General features: G+C 31.0%; 1 long non-coding RNA gene across 1 annotated transcript; it reads right to left on the bottom strand.

Annotated features, from left to right (window-relative positions):
* Window positions 1-770: 770 nt before the first annotated feature.
* LOC143083395 (uncharacterized) lies at window positions 771-16,439 on the bottom strand. Its single transcript, XR_012980687.1, has 4 exons — window positions 15,525-16,439; window positions 5,885-5,958; window positions 1,805-1,912; window positions 771-889 (listed from the first exon to the last, which is right to left on the bottom strand). It is a non-coding gene; the product is annotated as an uncharacterized LOC143083395 (long non-coding RNA).
* Window positions 16,440-23,384: the final 6,945 nt, after the last annotated feature.

The following is a 23,384-nucleotide window of genomic DNA, read 5'->3' as shown; positions in this document are numbered from 1 at the left end:
TAAGGGGGCCACATGTGGAGTAGGATCTGCTTACCCTTTCGGAGCACCTGAGATTACTCCTATTTTTTATAGGGTTCGTGTTGCTTATTCTTTAGTTTTCTATGTTGTGTGTGCTATTTGTTGTCTGTTTATCTTTTTCATTTTTTGCCATGGCGCTGTCAGCTCATTTTTTCGATTTATGAGTTTGACTTTCAACCTTTTAAATGCCACATTTCTTTTATGCATATTTTCTCTTTCTGCAATATGGGTTTCCTTTTCAACTAAAATGAATAAAGTATTGTTAAAGAAATGGTTCACGATTGACTTAAATCTAGGGGAAAGGGGATAATAAGAAATTCATTTACTCAACTTGTTTTTAATATTACTTACATTGAAATGTCATCCTCATTAACAGCTATATGGATATTTTCCAATTGTTTTCTCTGAGCTTCGGATATGCTTTGTTAACTTCCCTGGGCAAATGAGTATGCTCCTTTTCCAGGTGTCAGGAAAGATGCTACTTTGTCCTTTTTTATAACTGGCATTGTTGGCTTTATTCTATTTTCAAAAGGCGGGTATGCAGTCAGTTTGTCTCCTTTTATAAATTTGTTGTATAAACTTCCATATCCAAAGCATTTTTGGATGTGATCGGATCCCCTTCTGCTTATAATGAAAAGTGTGTCCACTGGATCAAATATTTGTTCTTTTTCTAGTTTGAGTGCAATTTGCTTCAGTTTGGATCCAGCTCTTGATTTTGCTGCAGCCAATGCTGTCTTTTTATCTTTCCTTTCGTCACTTTTGTCTATATAACCAACTTTAACCCCTGGTTTTTTCTTTTTGTATCTATATGGATGTTGTTTTTGTTGTGAAGATTTAGAAGCCTCCACCTCTCTCTGCCTCACTTCTGTAACTTTAAAAGAAAAATTGAAAAATAAAAATACGTCATTAAGTGCACATGTTAAAAATTTTCAATGAATTTCTTTCTATGATATGCATTGGGTTGACTTTCTTAATATGTTCCTCAATTAAAATTTAGTTGATATACAGATGTAAATAAAAAAAAAAAATGAGGTGTAATTTCCAACGAGACAACTCTTTACAATGGACCAAATGACATACATGTACAGTCATCTCATGTACTTTGTGAGATTCATGAATATTTGATTTCATGGTGCTACATAAATTGATAAGTACTAATAAAATTCTTTAATGGGTTTGAAGTCAATAAAGTTCTAAAGTAGTTTAGCTTCAAGATAATGTCCAATGAACAGGCTATTATTTGAACTTGGAATTATTTTTAATTATAGAATTTGCATAATGTCTTGTGTTAAAATATTTTGATAAATTCCATGTTTATTCTGTTTCTACCAGTGTATAAGACTTTCCACACAACATATTTTGTATAGATAGTGCTGTGCGCGGCACAGTACATTCTTTTGAAAATGTGCTATCTTCTTTGTTATAGAAAGTGTTGTGCACGGCACAGACCATAATAATAAAGAATATACATGGAATTCAATAAAAATTTCAAGCACAAGAAATAATGCTATTTCCACAATTAAAAATAATTCCAAGTTCAAATAATAGTCTGTAAATTATACTATATAAATCAATGTTTAAGTTAGCCTTTTTATCTTTGACTTGTACAACCAACAATACATTTGTGTGACATGCTACATGCTCATATGCACAGGTAAAATATTTTCCCAGATAAAAGTGTTTTTTACAGGAGCTTATACTATTTCATGTAGTAGTTTCTGGAAAATCAACCAAATTGATGTATTCTAGCAAAAGTGAAATGTAAAATTAATTAATATATGAATACCTTGCATTTATTCTAATTCTTGTCTTCCTAATGAAAAATATCAGGAAGATTAACACATCAACAATCATTATGGCTGTACTTATGGGAAAACTAAGATATACATGCGATCTAAAAAAGATAACGTTATATTACAATTACAACATACATCATGCAATATTTCATATACTAGCTGTAACAATAATCGAGTTCTGTACATGCATGACAGTAGGAATTATTAATAGTTATGGACCAGTATCAGAGAAATAAGGTTGAATTGACAGAATCACATGCTACCAAATATTATATGACTTTATATGCTGGCATGCATAACCATCAAAATTGTACCTTATTTGATCTTCAAATTCTGTGTCAAGAGTTTCCATGACTCTCTTCAATTCTTCCAAGAAGTTTAGAAGTTTTGTTTTCCCCTTGGTTTCAACCTCCTGCTCATAGATATAATTGTGGTAGTCAAACTGAAAGGGGTCAGGAATTTTGTTCAACATTTTATGTATTTCTTTTTGGATTTGCTTTATAGTCATATTTCCAAAGCTTTGCAATTTCTCTCTTTCACTCGGGGTTATTGGTAATGGGTGCTTGAATGTTGATTGTTCTTCAAATATCTCTCCTAGAAATTCTGTTCTTAGCATAACTATTCTTTTCTTTGTTGCCTCATGTACAAAGTTTACAAGTCCTTCATCAAGGGCCATTCCAGAGATTGAAGTGTGATCTTTTTCTTTATCTAAATAATTGCTCCTTCGGAGGCAAGTTCTATATGCTGTTATTGCATCCTCAATACCTAGTGGTCTAGATACATACTTGGTGGACTGAATACCAAAAAGGGAAAGAGAGTGGTTTTTAATTTTTTCTAATGCACGATTGTTTCTGCAGACTGTTTGCCAAATAATATCTGTTGGCATGCCTTTTGGTATCCATGCCTTTAGTTGTTTATTTTTTTCCTCTAAAACAAAGTCTAAATCTTCACCTGCAGAGGGGTTACCACTTGTAGTAATAGATGCATAAAGGTCATTTAGTTCCCTGACATTGTCTGGCATCATTCGGTCCTGTATTGTATCGTATAGTTCAATCTGCTGGTACTTAGGGTGGTTTCTGCCATGGAATAGTTCCTTGGTCATGTATTTTGAACTTTTCAGTAAATCTGCATTGTTCCTCCGAGTTGCCATTCGAAAATTGACTATTCCCTGTGAGAATTTGCAAACTTGATCTAACATGTATTTGAAATTTTGATAATTTCCGTATGAGTATTTCTCTATGCCTGATGTCAAGAATCCTTTAGCTGTTGGAGGACATCTAGTAGACAAGCAATTTCTAACATATGGAAGGACAAGCTCCTGTAATGAACTCAGATGAAATATGAGTAGCAGGCGCCAACTTTTATGGTGGTCCTTACATGATTTAGCAAACTGCTTAGAGGAATCTGTACAAAAACCCATAATTTCACATAAAGTTTCTAAGAATGGAGTCCAGTTCAATTCAAAAAAGGATTTAACAAGATTCATTTCGTAATGGCCAGCACCAATTCTAAGATACATCCAGTCAAACTCATGCATAAACTGTTTCTCTGATCCTTGATGAATTTGCTCACAATGCTTTTCATACAAATCCCTAGAAAGAAATGTTTCATGGCAGCCTGTTATGGCACAAACTAAAGCTTCTTCTTTCAGTTTTTTAATAATTAAGTAAGGCAAACCATCACAACAAACAAATGTCCAATGACGCTTGTTCCCACCATATCTATGAATTCCATTCTCCTGCCCAATTTTCCTCAGTACAAGTGCGACTGACTTTATACTATTTGGGTTGCAGTACACTGGGTCTGTCAAAACTAATTCATGTTTACCTTTATGATTTGTAGTGATATGGTCATATTGAGTAAACTCAGTTGTGACAGTGCTTACTTTGCTTTGGTCTTCATCATGAATGAATACAAGTTTTGGAATCTTTTCTTTTTTCTTTGGATCAGGTTTTGTGTTTTTCTGGTCAAGTTTAGCCTTTTTGATACCTTCTCTTTCATCACAGCCAGTACATTTCTGTTTTCTTTTTGAATTAAGGGTGCCACATGCTGCACATTTGATATAATTTTCTTCAACAATATCCTGTCTAACTTTTAAGTCAATTGGATCTTCAAAATGACCATCCTTGTCTTGCTGTTCAGCAAGTACAACTTCAATAGCATGGTCTATAAAATGATAAAGCTGTTCATTATGGTCAATTTCCATTTTAACATACAGTTCACTCACTTGATCAATCATACAATTTATCACACCTCTTAGCTTGACTTCCTTATCATTTTCACTTTTTTCCTCAGATGATGATTTATTCGTCATGACATTATGGCCCTGAAGATCCAGTTTCACTTCAGGTTTAAGAGATAGCTCATTTTGCAGTGTTTTACCAATAGAGTGCATATTTAATTCTAAAAATCCTTTGTTAGTTATAACAGAAACTGGTACCTTATTGCTAGGTTTAATTGAATAAGTTTTGCCAACTACCTGTTCATTATCAAATACATTCATTAAATCATTAGATGGAAGTTGTACTGGTTTACTTCCCTGATCTTTCAGCCAGTTTGTGACAGTTTTATAATGACCTGAAGGACTTGCGTTTCCAAAGATATCAACAACAACCTTGCTTCCGGTCATGGCATATGATGTGAGGTTTGCTAAGAATGATACTGGGGAAATAAAATTTCTGCTGCATAAATAATATATGTGTTCTACTGCACGTGATACTATGAGAGCATCTCTGGGATTTTTTTCAAGAGCATTAACATCACAACCAGCTAGGCCAAGTAAGTATGCCGTGACACTTTGGTCTCTTTTCTTCAACCAATCAAAGATGTCAAAACTGGACATTGCTTCCATGTCTTTGTACATAAGAAAAAAAGAATCAGCATCTCTGGAAATGGATTGTTTTTGTTTCCTTCCTAAACATTCACACAAAACTGATAAACTGTCTGTTGGTAATAAATCTAAAAATTTGGAAAAGAAATCTTCATGCTGTTCTTTGCTACTGCTTGATATGACATGTTGAATGTGTTTTAAAAGAAGCATTACATCAGTTGTTTGGTTATGCCATTTCACGACAATTAACAAGTTAGAAAGAATGTCTACTTTGCAGGATAAATTCAAATGAAAGTAATCTTGAGGAAAACAAAACAACTAAAACTTTTAGTGTCTGAAATAGTATTAATACTTTGATTGATTTTCGTTGTAAAATCACAAAAATGGTGAGGTTAATAAGGTGTTAAATATATATACACAATGCATTCAGAAAGTAATGAGACAAAAGAGAAGCTTCAGGAAAGGAATTAAAACAGTTATTCATTGGAGTTTATGGGTACTCTACATGTACATGTATTATGATAAACAAATTCAATTGATCATTGGTACTCGCAGGCATGATAAACAACTGTATGTTCTTTAACAGTCAGAGCTCAGACATAAATAAGTCTGAATCTGATTTTGACTCATAAAACTCTAGGTCTAAATTTGCAAGTTTTATGATTTTTCTCCTTTAAACGCAAGACAAAGCACGACTTAATAAGTCAAATATTGTTATAAAGCAAGAAATAATTTACCAGAGTCAAAAAGTTGTAAATATCGACTCCTACAAGTTGATTAGTAATCAAAATTGGTTAACTTCAAGACCCATATAATTATAAAAAGGTCATGCATCTAAATCAAATAATGACAACATTGAAAGACAATGCTTTGTTTTCTAAAGCAAACTGTGAAGGAGAGTCTAAAATAACAGAGATAATGTTAATTAACCTTACAATGACCTTAACAAGTCTGTTAATTTCTGATAAGTCTAAAATTGAAAACACATTTAATAATGAATACATGTTTTTACTTCTTTAAGTCAAAAACAAAAATCGACTTGTTTATGTCTGAGCTCTGACTGTTTAATGACAACAGAGACGACTAAGTCAATATAGATTGGCCTTGGTGGACACTGCAATCAGCCATGGATACATATATAATATATATAATATATGTAAAAAATTGAAATTAAGATAAGCTCGACTTGTATTGTCCTTTGACAATAGGCTCAAATAAAGTAACTGCCATATACACATACCAAAGTTGTCAGGTGAGTTCCTTGTCATGCCGATCATGTCTGTACCTTGTAATCCTGGGGTGTTCATAGTTAAACTGAAAATTGAAACCTAGTTTAAATTAATTTAATGCCACGACAAGCTAAATATATGCAGTTCTGTAAAAGTTTTACACATATAAATACATGTATGGTGTTCAACCTTCATATATGTATAATATTTCATTAAAACCCATTTAATGATTTAGAACAAGTCTTGCGTACAAGGTACATGGACCTATGGACAGATTAAGTGACTTGGAAATATATATACATCCAGGTGTTCCCCCTTCAGAGTAAGAGATATAGGACGGGTGTAATAAAACAGACTTTTTTGGTTGGCAAACACAATTTGTGAGAAACTGAAATATTTCTTTCAAATAATTTTCTATTAAAACATCTATTTAATTTATTTATTTCTTTACCTACACAGGTTTAGATTTGTTTACCTGTTTAGGTAAAGATTTCATACCAAATAGCATAAATATTATAGGACAAAAATATGGCAATGTTGAATTAAGGGCAATTCCATATTGTTCCATCAAATGAATGCTTTTAATAAAATTTGGCTGTCACAATTACAACAGCTGAAGCATAAAACAAATAAACTGCACCCAATAAAAGAAACTGCCATGATATAAAATATAAGAATGTTCAAAGTTCTCATTTCATTTACCTATTTAAGTAAAGATTTCTTTCTTTATGAAGTAAATTAAACATGTGCTTATTTTTTCACTCTAGTCAGTTAAAGATATTTCTTCAATTTTCATACATATACTGGGAAAACATCCTTATAATTGCTACGTTATTTGTCTATTTACCATGTCAAACTCAAACACAATTGCTTTTTTCATGAAAAATAAACTTTGTATCATTTATTGTTCATTTACTAAATATGTGCAGATCTCTGAAAGTTTTACACATATAAATACATGTATGGTGTTCAACCTTCATATATAATATTTCATTAAAACTCATTTAATGATTTAGAACAAGTCTTGTGAACAAGGTACATGAACCCATGGACAGATTAAGTGACTTGGAAATATATATACATCCAGGTGTTCCCCCTTTAGAGTAAGAGAAATAGGACGGGTGTAATAAAACAGACTTTTTTTGTTGGCAATCAAAATTTGTGAGAAACTGAAATATTTCTTTCAAATAATTTTCTATTTAAAACATCTATTTAATTTATTTATTTCTTTACCTACACAGGTTTAGATTTTTTTACCTGTTTAGGTAAAGATTTCATACCAAATAGCATATATATATAAATATAGGACAAAAATATGGCAATGTTGAATTAAGGGCAATTCCATATTGTTCCATCAAATCAATGCTTTTAATAAAATTTGGCTGTCACAATTACAACAGCTGAAGCATAAAACAATTAAACTGTACCCAATAAAAGAAACTGCCATGATATAAAATATAAGAATGTTCAAAGTTCTCATTTCATTTACCTATTTAAGTAAAGATTTCTTTCTTTATCAAGTAAATTAAACATGTGCTTATTTTTTCACTCTAGTCAGTTAAAGATATTTCTTCAATTTTCATACATATACTGGGAAAACACCCTTATTATTGCTGCGATATTTGTCTATTTATCATGGCAAACTCTTAACACAATGGATTTTTTCATGAAAAATAAACTTTGTATCATTTATTGTACATTTACTTAATATATGCAAATCTGTGAAAGTTTTACACATATAAATACATGTATGGTGTTCAACCTTAAAATCTGTGAAAGTTTTACACATATAAATACATGTATGGTGTTCAACCTTCATATATAATATTTCATTAAAACCCATTTAATGATTAAGCACAAGTCTTGTGTACAAGGTACATGGACCTATGGACAGATTAAGTGACTTGGAAATATTTATACATCCAGGTGTTCCCCCTTTAGAGTAAGAGAAATAAGACGGGTGTAATAAAACAGACTTTTTTGGTTGGCAAACAAAATTTGTGAGAAACTGAAATATTTCTTTCAAATAATTTTCTATTAAAACATCTATTTAATTTATTTATTTCTTTACCTACACAGGTTTAGATTTGTTTACCTGTTTAGGTAAAGATTTCATACCAAATAGCATAAATATAGGACAAAAATATGGCAATGTTGAATTAAGGGCAATTCCATATTGTTCCATCAAATGAATGCTTTTAATAAAATTTGGCTGTCACAATTACAACAGCTGAAGCATAAAAACAAATAAACTGCACCCAATAAAAGAAACTGCCATGATATAAAATATAAGAATGTTCAAAGTTCTCATTTCATTTACCTATTTAAGTAAAGATTTCTTTCTTTATGAAGTAAATTAAACATGTGCTTTTTTTTCACACTAGTCAGTTAAAGATATTTCTTCAATTTTCATACATATACTGGGAAAACACCCTTATTATTGCTGCGTTATTTGTCTATTTATCATGGGAAACTAACACTGGCTTTTTTCATGAAAAATAAACTTTGTATCATTTATTGTACATTTACTTAATATATGCAGATCTGTGAAAGTTTTACTCATATAAATACATGTATGGTGTTCAACCTTCATATATAAAATTTCATAAAAACTCATTTAATGATTTAGAACAAGTCTTGTGTACAAGGTACATGGACCTATGGACTGATTAAGTGACTTGGAAATATTAATACATCCAGGTGTTCACCCTTTAGAGTAAGAGAAATAAGACGGGTGTAATAAAACAGACTTTTTTGGTTGGCAAACAAAATTTGTGAGAAACTGAAATATTTCTTTCAAATAATTTTCTATTAAAACATCTATTTAATTTATTCATTTCTTTACCTACACAGGTTTAGATTTGTTTACCTGTTTAGGTAAAGATTTCATACCAAATAACATAAATATAGGACAAAAATATGGCAATGTTGAATTAAGGGCAATTCCATATTGTTCCATCAAATGAATGCTTTTAATAAAATTTGGCTGTCACAATTACAGCAGCTGAAGCATAAAACAAATAGACTGTACCAAAGAAACTGCCATCATATAAAATATAAGAATGTTCAAAGTTCTCATTTCATTTACCTATTTAAGTAAAAATTTCTTTCTTTATGAAGTAAATTAAACATGTGCTTATTTTTTCACTCTAGTCAGTTAAAGATATTTCTTCAATTTTCATACATATACTGGGAAAACACCCTTATTATTGCTGCGATATTTGTCTATTTATCATGGCAAACTCTTAACACAATGGATTTTTTCATGAAAAATAAACTTTGTATCATTTATTGTACATTTACTTAATATATGCAAATCTGTGAAAGTTTTACACATATAAATACATGTATGGTGTTCAACCTTCATATATAATATTTCATTAAAACCCATTTAATGATTAAGCACAAGTCTTGTGTACAAGGTACATGGACTTATGGACAGATTAAGTGACTTGGAAATATTTACACATCCAGGTGTTCACCCTTTAGAGTAAGAGAAATAAGACGGGTGTAATAAAACAGACTTTTTTGGTTGGCAAACAACATTTGTGAGAAACTGAAATATTTCTTTCAAATAATTTTCTATTAAAACATCTATTTAATTTATTTATTTCTTTACCTACACAGGTTTAGATTTGTTTACCTGTTTAGGTAAAGATTTCATACCAAATAGCATAAATATAGGACAAAAATATGGCAATGTTGTATTAAGGGCAATTCCATATTGTTCCATCAAATGAATGCTTTTAATAAAATTTGGCTGTCACAATTACAACAGCTGAAGCATAAAACAAATAAACTGTACGAAAGAAACTGCTGTCATATAAAATATAAGAATGTTCAAAGTTCTCATTTCATTTACCTATTTAAGTAAAGATTTCTTTCTTTATTAAGTAAATTTAACATGTGCTTAGTTTTTCACTCTAGTCAGGGAATGATATTTCTTCAATTTTCATACATATACTGGGAAAACATCCTTATTATTGCTGCGATATTTGTCTATCTATCATGGGAAACTCTAACACAATGGATTTTTTCATGAAAAATAAATTTTGTATCATTTATTGTACATTTACTTAATATATGCAGATCTGTGAAAGTTTTACACATATAAAAACATGTATGGTGTTCAACCTTCATATATAATATTTCATTAAAACTCATTTAATGATTTAGAACAAGTCTTGTGTACAAGGTACATGGACTTATGGACTGATTAAGTGACTTGAAAATATATATATACATCCAGGTGTTTCCCCTTTAGAGTAAGAGAAATAAGACGGGTGTAATAAATAAACTCATCATAGATACCAGGACTAAATTTAGTATATACGCCAGACGCGTTTCGTCTACAAAAGACTCATCAGTGACGCTCGAATTCAAAAAAGTTAAAAAGGCCAAATAAAGTACGAAGTTGATATAAAACAGATTTTTTTGGTTGGCAACAAAATTTGTGAGAAACTGAAATATTTCTTTCAAATAATTTTCTATTAAAACATCTATTTAATTTATTCATTTCTTTACCTACACAGGTTTAGATTTGTTTACCTGTTTAGGTAAAGATTTCATACCAAATAGCATAAATATAGGACAAAAATATGGCAATGTTGAATAAAGGGTAATTTCATATTGTTCCATCAAATGAATGCTTTTAATAAAATTCGGCTGTCACAATTACAACAGCTGAAGCATAAAACAAATAAACTGTACCAAAGAAACTGCCGTCATATAAAATATAAGAATGTTCAAAGTTTTCATTTCATTTACCTATTTAAGTAAAGATTTCTTTCTTTATGAAGTAAATTAAACATGTGTTTATTTTTTCACTCTAGTCAGTTAAAGATATTTCTTCAATTTTCATACATATACTGGGAAAACACCCTTATTATTGCTGCGATATTTGTCTATTTATCATGGCAAACTCTTAACACAATGGATTTTTTCATGAAAAATAAACTTTGTATCATTTATTGTACATTTACTTAATATATGCAGATCTGTGAAAGTTTTACACATATAAATACATGTATGGTGTTCAACCTTCATATATAATATTTCATTAAAACCCATTTAATGATTTAGAACAAGTCTTGTGTACAAGGTACATGGACCTATGGACTGATTAAGTGACTTGAAAATATATATATACATCCAGGTGTTCACCCTTTAGAGTAAGAGAAATAAGACGGGTGTAATAAAACAGACTTTTTTGGTTGGCAAACAAAATTTGCGAGAAACTGAAATATTTCTTTCAAATAATTTTCTATTAAAACATCTATTTTATTTATTCATTTCTTTACCTACACAGGTTTAGATTTGTTTACCTGTTTAGGTAAAGATTTCATACCAAATAGCATAAATATAGGACAAAAATATGGCAATGTTGAATTAAGGGCAATTCCATATTGTTCCATCAAATGAATGCTTTTAATAAAATTTGGCTGTCACAATTACAACAGCTGAAGCATAAAACAAATAAACTGTACCAAAGAAACTGCCGTCATATAAAATATAAGAATGTTCAAAGTTCTCATTTCATTTACCTATTTAAGTAAAGATTTCTTTCTTTATGAAGTAAATTAAACATGTGCTTATTTTTTCACTCTAGTCAGTTAAAGATATTTCTTCAATTTTCATACATATACTGGGAAAACACCCTTATTATTGCTGCGATATTTGTCTATTTATCATGGCAAACTCTTAACACAATGGATTTTTTCATGAAAAATAAACTTTGTATCATTTATTGTACATTTACTTAATATATGCAGATCTGTGAAAGTTTTACACATATAAATACATGTATGGTGTTCAACCTTCATATATAATATTTCATTAAAACCCATTTAATGATTAAGCACAAGTCTTGTGTACAAGGTACATGGACCTATATATATATATTGGACAGATTAAGTGACTTGGAAATATTTATACATCCAGGTGTTCCCCCTTTAGAGTAAGAGAAATAAGACGGGTGTAATAAAACAGACTTTTTTGGTTGGCAAACAAAATTTGCGAGAAACTGAAATATTTCTTTCAAATAATTTTCTATTAAAACATCTATTTAATTTATTTATTTCTTTACCTACACAGGTTTAGATTTGTTTACCTGTTTAGGTAAAGATTTCATACCAAATAGCATAAATATAGGACAAAAATATGGCAATGATGAATTAAGGGCAATTCCATATTGTTCCATCAAATGAATGCTTTTAATAAAATTTGGCTGTCACAATTACAACAGCTGAAGTATAAAACAAATAAACTGTACGAAAGAAACTGCTGTCATATAAAATATAAGAATGTTCAAAGTTCTCATTTCATTTACCTATTTAAGTAAAGATTTCTTTCTTTATTAAGTAAATTTAACATGTGCTTAGTTTTTCACTCTAGTCAGGGAATGATATTTCTTCAATTTTCATACATATACTGGGAAAACATCCTTATTATTGCTGCGATATTTGTCTATCTATCATGGGAAACTCTAACACAATGGATTTTTTCATGAAAAATAAATTTTGTATCATTTATTGTACATTTACTTAATATATGCAGATCTGTGAAAGTTTTACACATATAAAAACATGTATGGTGTTCAACCTTCATATATAATATTTCATTAAAACTCATTTAATGATTTAGAACAAGTCTTGTGTACAAGGTACATGGACTTATGGACTGATTAAGTGACTTGAAAATATATATATACATCCAGGTGTTTCCCCTTTAGAGTAAGAGAAATAAGACGGGTGTAATAAAACAGATTTTTTTGGTTGGCAAACAAAATTTGTGAGAAACTGAAATATTTCTTTCAAATAATTTTCTATTAAAACATCTATTTAATTTATTCATTTCTTTACCTACACAGGTTTAGATTTGTTTACCTGTTTAGGTAAAGATTTCATACCAAATAGCATAAATATAGGACAAAAATATGGCAATGTTGAATAAAGGGTAATTCCATATTGTTCCATCAAATGAATGCTTTTAATAAAATTCGGCTGTCACAATTACAACAGCTGAAGCATAAAACAAATAAACTGTACCAAAGAAACTGCCGTCATATAAAATATAAGAATGTTCAAAGTTTTCATTTCATTTACCTATTTAAGTAAAGATTTCTTTCTTTTGAAGTAAATTAAACATGTGTTTATTTTTTCACTCTAGTCAGTTAAAGATATTTCTTCAATTTTCATACATATACTGGGAAAACACCCTTATTATTGCTGCGATATTTGTCTATTTATCATGGCAAACTCTTAACACAATGGATTTTTTCATGAAAAATAAACTTTGTATCATTTATTGTACATTTACTTAATATATGCAGATCTGTGAAAGTTTTACACATATAAATACATGTATGGTGTTCAACCTTCATATATAATATTTCATTAAAACCCATTTAATGATTTAGAACAAGTCTTGTGTACAAGGTACATGGACCTATGGACTGATTAAGTGACTTGAAAATATATATATACATCCAGGTGTTCACCCTTTAGAGTAAGAGAAATAAGACGGGTGTAATAAAACAGACTTTTTTGGTTGGCAAACAAAATTTGCGAGAAACTGAAATATTTCTTTCAAATAATTTTCTATTAAAACATCTATTTTATTTATTCATTTCTTTACCTACACAGGTTTAGATTTGTTTACCTGTTTAGGTAAAGATTTCATACCAAATAGCATAAATATAGGACAAAAATATGGCAATGTTGAATTAAGGGCAATTCCATATTGTTCCATCAAATGAATGCTTTTAATAAAATTTGGCTGTCACAATTACAACAGCTGAAGCATAAAACAAATAAACTGTACCAAAGAAACTGCCGTCATATAAAATATAAGAATGTTCAAATATATATGGACAGATTAAGTGACTTGGAAATATTTATACATCCAGATGTATAGATTCTTCGTACTGATGTTGTTTATCATCTTAACAACGTGTTTTATAGTTCTTTCATTTGTCTTTGTTCTATTATTAATATTACTTTTACTGTTAAATGGTTTCATGTGATATCCGTTTCACGTGGCTCGGTACTTATACATCTCGTCAATGTGTTTGTATTGGCTTTCATTTGTTTGTGGTTTGTTTTGTATTTGCGACTTTTTGTATTTCTTTTGTTCTTATAACGTGACTCTGTACTTTAAAAGATCCCGTCAGTATGATATTGTTCTATTATATGTCATTATGATATATTTCTATTATGAATTACAATATACGTTGAACCACAAACGTCAAAATCATTCAATCGCGTAGTGGTATTAACTATTTTTGGATTCTTATAAATTCTATATATAACTTTTGGACTAGTTTAAATCTCGGTCTATTTCTTAAATTTATTCTTGCATACTTTTGATTTTTTAACCCTGTATGCTAACATTCCCATGAAAATTTTAAAATTGTTTGTACGCACATAGAACGACAAATTTATGTGACGTATAAAATTTTCTGACGTCAGACAATCAATAAATGTGTTCGTAGATAGTAGATGTTTTTGTGTTCTGTTAAATTGTTCCTTTTAAAATTGTTAAACGATGATGACTGATGTACCCATATTTTGACTATTATATTTATTGTGTCTGTTTATTTAACGCATCAATGTAAAAATATCGGAAAGTGATGAGACTGTCATTACAAAAGTGAGAGGGTTAGCGCTATAGAACCAGGTTTAATCCACCATTTTCTACATTTGAAAATGCCTGTACCAAGTCAGGAATATGACAGTTCTTGTCCATTCGTTTTTGATGCGTTTTGTTATTTGATTTTGCCATGTGATTATGGACTTTCCCAATTGATCTTCCTCTAAGTTCAGTATTTTTGTGATTTTACTTTTTTTTTTTTAGAGTAAGAGAAATAAGACGGGTGTAATAAAACAGACATTTTATGTTGGCAAACAAAATTTGTGAGAAACTGAAATATTTCTTTCAAATAATGTTCTATTTAAACATCTATTTAATTTATTTGTTTCTTTACCTACACATGTTTAGATTTTTTTACCTGTTTGGGTAAAGATTTCATACCAAATATAGGACAAAAATATGGCGATGTTGAATTTAGGGCAATACCATATTGTTCCATCAAATGAATGCTTTTAATAAAATTTGACTGTCACAATTACAACAGCTGAAGCATAAAACAAATAAACTGTACCAAATAAAAGAAACTGCCATGATATAAAATATAAGATGTTCAAAGTTCTCATTTCTCATTTCATTTACCTATTTAAGTTAAGATTTCTTTCTTTATCAAGTGCTCATTTTTTTCTCTAGCCAGTCAGGTAAAGAGGTAAAAAAGGGGGGGGGAAGGGGGGGGGGTAGAACCTTAATCAGGACACCAGGATTGGGTGATAGTAAGCTCAGGATTTCATGTTTTTGAGCCGAGGATTTCAGTATCAGGGTCCTTCCTAAACCCTCTCATTTATCATTGCTAACTCTAACACAATGTCTTTCTTGACTTGAAGGAGGGATTTTTCTAAACCAGAACAGAATAGATAGAGAATAAACCTTGTGTCATTTAATTGCACATGTACTAAATATATGCAGATCTGTGGAGGTTTGACACATATAAATACATGTATAGTGCTGTAAATTTTCATTGAAACCCATTCAATTTTTTTTACTTATTTCTACCACTGGTATCACCTCTGGCTGCTGTAAAATGCATATTTGATGCTTTACTATCTGTAGAAAAAGTAAGTTTGTATAGCTGACCATGTATTTATCAAAGTTGGCCTGTATGTGAGGTGTAGATAGGCAAACATCAATGTTTTTTTATGTCAACTTCTATAGGTTACAATACACCATTAGATTTTATGGGCGCAGCCATTTTATGAGCATAACATGGTATTCAGAATTAAAAGTATGGCTAATCCTGATTGGTCGATATGTGCGCCCGTTATTTTTTATTATTAGAGACTTCGTGCACTCTGCTTTATACAAAAGGCTAAATAAAAATTATTCCGTAGCCCTAAAGGCACTGAGATGACTTTTCAACGCTAGGACAAGACACGTATTTTTAAGGGCGAAATTGATAGGCATGGGAGATAAGTACAAAATACACTAAGAAAAGCAACGCGAACCTATATTTTTTGGACCAAAAAATACTGTCCTAATAATTTTTCTTTGATTCTAGCAAGGTTTCGTTAAGAAAATCAACTTTCTAAAGTCTGTATCTCGAAAAAGGCTACCATTGTCGCCTATGGGGAAATTAATTGTTTATTTCAATCTATACAGCATCGACATTTCTTTATCATAGTGCTCAAAAAGTGTCAAAAACAGACATTTTACTTGACATTTGATGTGAAACCGTATTTTTTGGTGACAAATGAAATATTGATTATCTAGTTTTTAAGCTATAGTCTGTTTCATATTTGTATTGCGTTTTACCTTAGAAACAAGGGTGGGCTCGACTTTTGACTTACTGTGGGGCGAATATGTCATTTTTTGAAGTTCTGTTGATTTGTTCGAAAAGAGCAAGTACACATCTAGAGTTTGTGAATATAAATCGATTTTTAAACATAACAATCTCGACCCAAATGCTGTTATCGAAATTACCAAATTCAGCGAAAATGTACGGAAATGATCCCCTTCGAACATTGAAATGTTCACACGAATAACAAATAAAAGAATAAGAATAGGCATGCCATATTGTAGTTAACTAACACTTATCGATGTTAAAACACAAATTTTTACACATATTCCATATTTTGAAATGCTATAGTCTGTTTCAAAAATGTACTTTTTTACGAAAATGGTTTCATTTAAAACTGTTGTTCGAAATTCACCGTAGTAGTTACATATTGGATTAGTTTTGGTATCAATATAATCAGTACTTGGTGATATATAAAGAATCATTGGAGAAAGTAGGCATTATCTTCAGGCCCTTTTTAGCAGTACCGCATTTACTCAAAAAAACAGATTTTTTTTCTTCACATTTTTCGACTGGGGTCACCTCCGATAAAAAATTGTGAAAATTCAGATAGGATTGCCAGAACGTTTTAAAGATGATTTATTTGTGGCATGTATATTTGTGCATCTAACGCACTATGAATAGCACGATACAAGAAAGTATTAAATACCGTATAGGTTACAATACACCATTAGATTTTATGGGCGCAGCCATTTTATGAGCATAACATGGTATTCAGAATTAAAAGTATGGCTAATCCTGATTGGTCGATATGTGCGCCCGTTATTTTTTATTATTAGAGACTTCGTGCACTCTGCTTTATACAAAAGGCTAAATAAAAATTATTCCGTAGCCCTAAAGGCACTGAGATGACTTTTCAACGCTAGGACAAGACACGTATTTTTAAGGGCGAAATTGATAGGCATGGGAGATAAGTACAAAATACACTAAGAAAAGCAACGCGAACCTATATTTTTTGGACCAAAAAATACTGTCCTAATAATTTTTCTTTGATTCTAGCAAGGTTTCGTTAAGAAAATCAACTTTCTAAAGTCTGTATCTCGAAAAAGGCTACCATTGTCGCCTATGGGGAAATTAATTGTTTATTTCAATCTATACAGCATCGACATTTCTTTATCATAGTGCTCAAAAAGTGTCAAAAACAGACATTTTACTTGACATTTGATGTGAAACCGTATTTTTTGGTGACAAATGAAATATTGATTATCTAGTTTTTAAGCTATAGTCTGTTTCATATTTGTATTGCGTTTTACCTTAGAAACAAGGGTGGGCTCGACTTTTGACTTACTGTGGGGCGAATATGTCATTTTTTGAAGTTCTGTTGATTTGTTCGAAAAGAGCAAGTACACATCTAGAGTTTGTGAATATAAATCGATTTTTAAACATAACAATCTCGACCCAAATGCTGTTATCGAAATTACCAAATTCAGCGAAAATGTACGGAAATGATCCCCTTCGAACATTGAAATGTTCACACGAATAACAAATAAAAGAATAAGAATAGGCATGCCATATTGTAGTTAACTAACACTTATCGATGTTAAAACACAAATTTTTACACATATTCCATATTTTGAAATGCTATAGTCTGTTTCAAAAATGTACTTTTTTACGAAAATGGTTTCATTTAAAACTGTTGTTCGAAATTCACCGTAGTAGTTACATATTGGATTAGTTTTGGTATCAATATAATCAGTACTTGGTGATATATAAAGAATCATTGGAGAAAGTAGGCATTATCTTCAGGCCCTTTTTAGCAGTACCGCATTTACTCAAAAAAACAGATTTTTTTTCTTCACATTTTTCGACTGGGGTCACCTCCGATAAAAAATTGTGAAAATTCAGATAGGATTGCCAGAACGTTTTAAAGATGATTTATTTGTGGCATGTATATTTGTGCATCTAACGCACTATGAATAGCACGATACAAGAAAGTATTAAATACCGTATAGGTTACAATACACCATTAGATTTTATGGGCGCAGCCATTTTATGAGCATAACATGGTATTCAGAATTAAAAGTATGGCTAATCCTGATTGGTCGATATGTGCGCCCGTTATTTTTTATTATTAGAGACTTCGTGCACTCTGCTTTATACAAAAGGCTAAATAAAAATTATTCCGTAGCCCTAAAGGCACTGAGATGACTTTTCAACGCTAGGACAAGACACGTATTTTTAAGGGCGAAATTGATAGGCATGGGAGATAAGTACAAAATACACTAAGAAAAGCAACGCGAACCTATATTTTTTGGACCAAAAAATACTGTCCTAATAATTTTTCTTTGATTCTAGCAAGGTTTCGTTAAGAAAATCAACTTTCTAAAGTCTGTATCTCGAAAAAGGCTACCATTGTCGCCTATGGGGAAATTAATTGTTTATTTCAATCTATACAGCATCGACATTTCTTTATCATAGTGCTCAAAAAGTGTCAAAAACAGACATTTTACTTGACATTTGATGTGAAACCGTATTTTTTGGTGACAAATGAAATATTGATTATCTAGTTTTTAAGCTATAGTCTGTTTCATATTTGTATTGCGTTTTACCTTAGAAACAAGGGTGGGCTCGACTTTTGACTTACTGTGGGGCGAATATGTCATTTTTTGAAGTTCTGTTGATTTGTTCGAAAAGAGCAAGTACACATCTAGAGTTTGTGAATATAAATCGATTTTTAAACATAACAATCTCGACCCAAATGCTGTTATCGAAATTACCAAATTCAGCGAAAATGTACGGAAATGATCCCCTTCGAACATTGAAATGTTCACACGAATAACAAATAAAAGAATAAGAATAGGCATGCCATATTGTAGTTAACTAACACTTATCGATGTTAAAACACAAATTTTTACACATATTCCATATTTTGAAATGCTATAGTCTGTTTCAAAAATGTACTTTTTTACGAAAATGGTTTCATTTAAAACTGTTGTTCGAAATTCACCGTAGTAGTTACATATTGGATTAGTTTTGGTATCAATATAATCAGTACTTGGTGATATATAAAGAATCATTGGAGAAAGTAGGCATTATCTTCAGGCCCTTTTTAGCAGTACCGCATTTACTCAAAAAAACAGATTTTTTTTCTTCACATTTTTCGACTGGGGTCACCTCCGATAAAAAATTGTGAAAATTCAGATAGGATTGCCAGAACGTTTTAAAGATGATTTATTTGTGGCATGTATATTTGTGCATCTAACGCACTATGAATAGCACGATACAAGAAAGTATTAAATACCGTATAGGTTACAATACACCATTAGATTTTATGGGCGCAGCCATTTTATGAGCATAACATGGTATTCAGAATTAAAAGTATGGCTAATCCTGATTGGTCGATATGTGCGCCCGTTATTTTTTATTATTAGAGACTTCGTGCACTCTGCTTTATACAAAAGGCTAAATAAAAATTATTCCGTAGCCCTAAAGGCACTGAGATGACTTTTCAACGCTAGGACAAGACACGTATTTTTAAGGGCGAAATTGATAGGCATGGGAGATAAGTACAAAATACACTAAGAAAAGCAACGCGAACCTATATTTTTTGGACCAAAAAATACTGTCCTAATAATTTTTCTTTGATTCTAGCAAGGTTTCGTTAAGAAAATCAACTTTCTAAAGTCTGTATCTCGAAAAAGGCTACCATTGTCGCCTATGGGGAAATTAATTGTTTATTTCAATCTATACAGCATCGACATTTCTTTATCATAGTGCTCAAAAAGTGTCAAAAACAGACATTTTACTTGACATTTGATGTGAAACCGTATTTTTTGGTGACAAATGAAATATTGATTATCTAGTTTTTAAGCTATAGTCTGTTTCATATTTGTATTGCGTTTTACCTTAGAAACAAGGGTGGGCTCGACTTTTGACTTACTGTGGGGCGAATATGTCATTTTTTGAAGTTCTGTTGATTTGTTCGAAAAGAGCAAGTACACATCTAGAGTTTGTGAATATAAATCGATTTTTAAACATAACAATCTCGACCCAAATGCTGTTATCGAAATTACCAAATTCAGCGAAAATGTACGGAAATGATCCCCTTCGAACATTGAAATGTTCACACGAATAACAAATAAAAGAATAAGAATAGGCATGCCATATTGTAGTTAACTAACACTTATCGATGTTAAAACACAAATTTTTACACATATTCCATATTTTGAAATGCTATAGTCTGTTTCAAAAATGTACTTTTTTACGAAAATGGTTTCATTTAAAACTGTTGTTCGAAATTCACCGTAGTAGTTACATATTGGATTAGTTTTGGTATCAATATAATCAGTACTTGGTGATATATAAAGAATCATTGGAGAAAGTAGGCATTATCTTCAGGCCCTTTTTAGCAGTACCGCATTTACTCAAAAAAACAGATTTTTTTTCTTCACATTTTTCGACTGGGGTCACCTCCGATAAAAAATTGTGAAAATTCAGATAGGATTGCCAGAACGTTTTAAAGATGATTTATTTGTGGCATGTATATTTGTGCATCTAACGCACTATGAATAGCACGATACAAGAAAGTATTAAATACCGTATACAGCATCGACATTTCTTTATCATAGTGCTCAAAAAGTGTCAAAAACAGACATTTTACTTGACATTTGATGTGAAACCGTATTTTTTGGTGACAAATGAAATATTGATTATCTAGTTTTTAAGCTATAGTCTGTTTCATATTTGTATTGCGTTTTACCTTAGAAACAAGGGTGGGCTCGACTTTTGACTTACTGTGGGGCGAATATGTCATTTTTTGAAGTTCTGTTGATTTGTTCGAAAAGAGCAAGTACACATCTAGAGTTTGTGAATATAAATCGATTTTTAAACATAACAATCTCGACCCAAATGCTGTTATCGAAATTACCAAATTCAGCGAAAATGTACGGAAATGATCCCCTTCGAACATTGAAATGTTCACACGAATAACAAATAAAAGAATAAGAATAGGCATGCCATATTGTAGTTAACTAACACTTATCGATGTTAAAACACAAATTTTTACACATATTCCATATTTTGAAATGCTATAGTCTGTTTCAAAAATGTACTTTTTTACGAAAATGGTTTCATTTAAAACTGTTGTTCGAAATTCACCGTAGTAGTTACATATTGGATTAGTTTTGGTATCAATATAATCAGTACTTGGTGATATATAAAGAATCATTGGAGAAAGTAGGCATTATCTTCAGGCCCTTTTTAGCAGTACCGCATTTACTCAAAAAAACAGATTTTTTTTCTTCACATTTTTCGACTGGGGTCACCTCCGATAAAAAATTGTGAAAATTCAGATAGGATTGCCAGAACGTTTTAAAGATGATTTATTTGTGGCATGTATATTTGTGCATCTAACGCACTATGAATAGCACGATACAAGAAAGTATTAAATACCGTATAGGTTACAATACACCATTAGATTTTATGGGCGCAGCCATTTTATGAGCATAACATGGTATTCAGAATTAAAAGTATGGCTAATCCTGATTGGTCGATATGTGCGCCCGTTATTTTTTATTATTAGAGACTTCGTGCACTCTGCTTTATACAAAAGGCTAAATAAAAATTATTCCGTAGCCCTAAAGGCACTGAGATGACTTTTCAACGCTAGGACAAGACACGTATTTTTAAGGGCGAAATTGATAGGCATGGGAGATAAGTACAAAATACACTAAGAAAAGCAACGCGAACCTATATTTTTTGGACCAAAAAATACTGTCCTAATAATTTTTCTTTGATTCTAGCAAGGTTTCGTTAAGAAAATCAACTTTCTAAAGTCTGTATCTCGAAAAAGGCTACCATTGTCGCCTATGGGGAAATTAATTGTTTATTTCAATCTATACAGCATCGACATTTCTTTATCATAGTGCTCAAAAAGTGTCAAAAACAGACATTTTACTTGACATTTGATGTGAAACCGTATTTTTTGGTGACAAATGAAATATTGATTATCTAGTTTTTAAGCTATAGTCTGTTTCATATTTGTATTGCGTTTTACCTTAGAAACAAGGGTGGGCTCGACTTTTGACTTACTGTGGGGCGAATATGTCATTTTTTGAAGTTCTGTTGATTTGTTCGAAAAGAGCAAGTACACATCTAGAGTTTGTGAATATAAATCGATTTTTAAACATAACAATCTCGACCCAAATGCTGTTATCGAAATTACCAAATTCAGCGAAAATGTACGGAAATGATCCCCTTCGAACATTGAAATGTTCACACGAATAACAAATAAAAGAATAAGAATAGGCATGCCATATTGTAGTTAACTAACACTTATCGATGTTAAAACACAAATTTTTACACATATTCCATATTTTGAAATGCTATAGTCTGTTTCAAAAATGTACTTTTTTACGAAAATGGTTTCATTTAAAACTGTTGTTCGAAATTCACCGTAGTAGTTACATATTGGATTAGTTTTGGTATCAATATAATCAGTACTTGGTGATATATAAAGAATCATTGGAGAAAGTAGGCATTATCTTCAGGCCCTTTTTAGCAGTACCGCATTTACTCAAAAAAACAGATTTTTTTTCTTCACATTTTTCGACTGGGGTCACCTCCGATAAAAAATTGTGAAAATTCAGATAGGATTGCCAGAACGTTTTAAAGATGATTTATTTGTGGCATGTATATTTGTGCATCTAACGCACTATGAATAGCACGATACAAGAAAGTATTAAATACCGTATAGGTTACAATACACCATTAGATTTTATGGGCGCAGCCATTTTATGAGCATAACATGGTATTCAGAATTAAAAGTATGGCTAATCCTGATTGGTCGATATGTGCGCCCGTTATTTTTTATTATTAGAGACTTCGTGCACTCTGCTTTATACAAAAGGCTAAATAAAAATTATTCCGTAGCCCTAAAGGCACTGAGATGACTTTTCAACGCTAGGACAAGACACGTATTTTTAAGGGCGAAATTGATAGGCATGGGAGATAAGTACAAAATACACTAAGAAAAGCAACGCGAACCTATATTTTTTGGACCAAAAAATACTGTCCTAATAATTTTTCTTTGATTCTAGCAAGGTTTCGTTAAGAAAATCAACTTTCTAAAGTCT

The sequence above is a fragment of the Mytilus galloprovincialis genome, chromosome 7, assembly GCF_965363235.1.
Source record: "Mytilus galloprovincialis chromosome 7, xbMytGall1.hap1.1, whole genome shotgun sequence".
NCBI lineage: Eukaryota > Metazoa > Mollusca > Bivalvia > Mytilida > Mytilidae > Mytilus > Mytilus galloprovincialis.
This window is presented reverse-complemented; position numbering and strand designations above follow the sequence as displayed.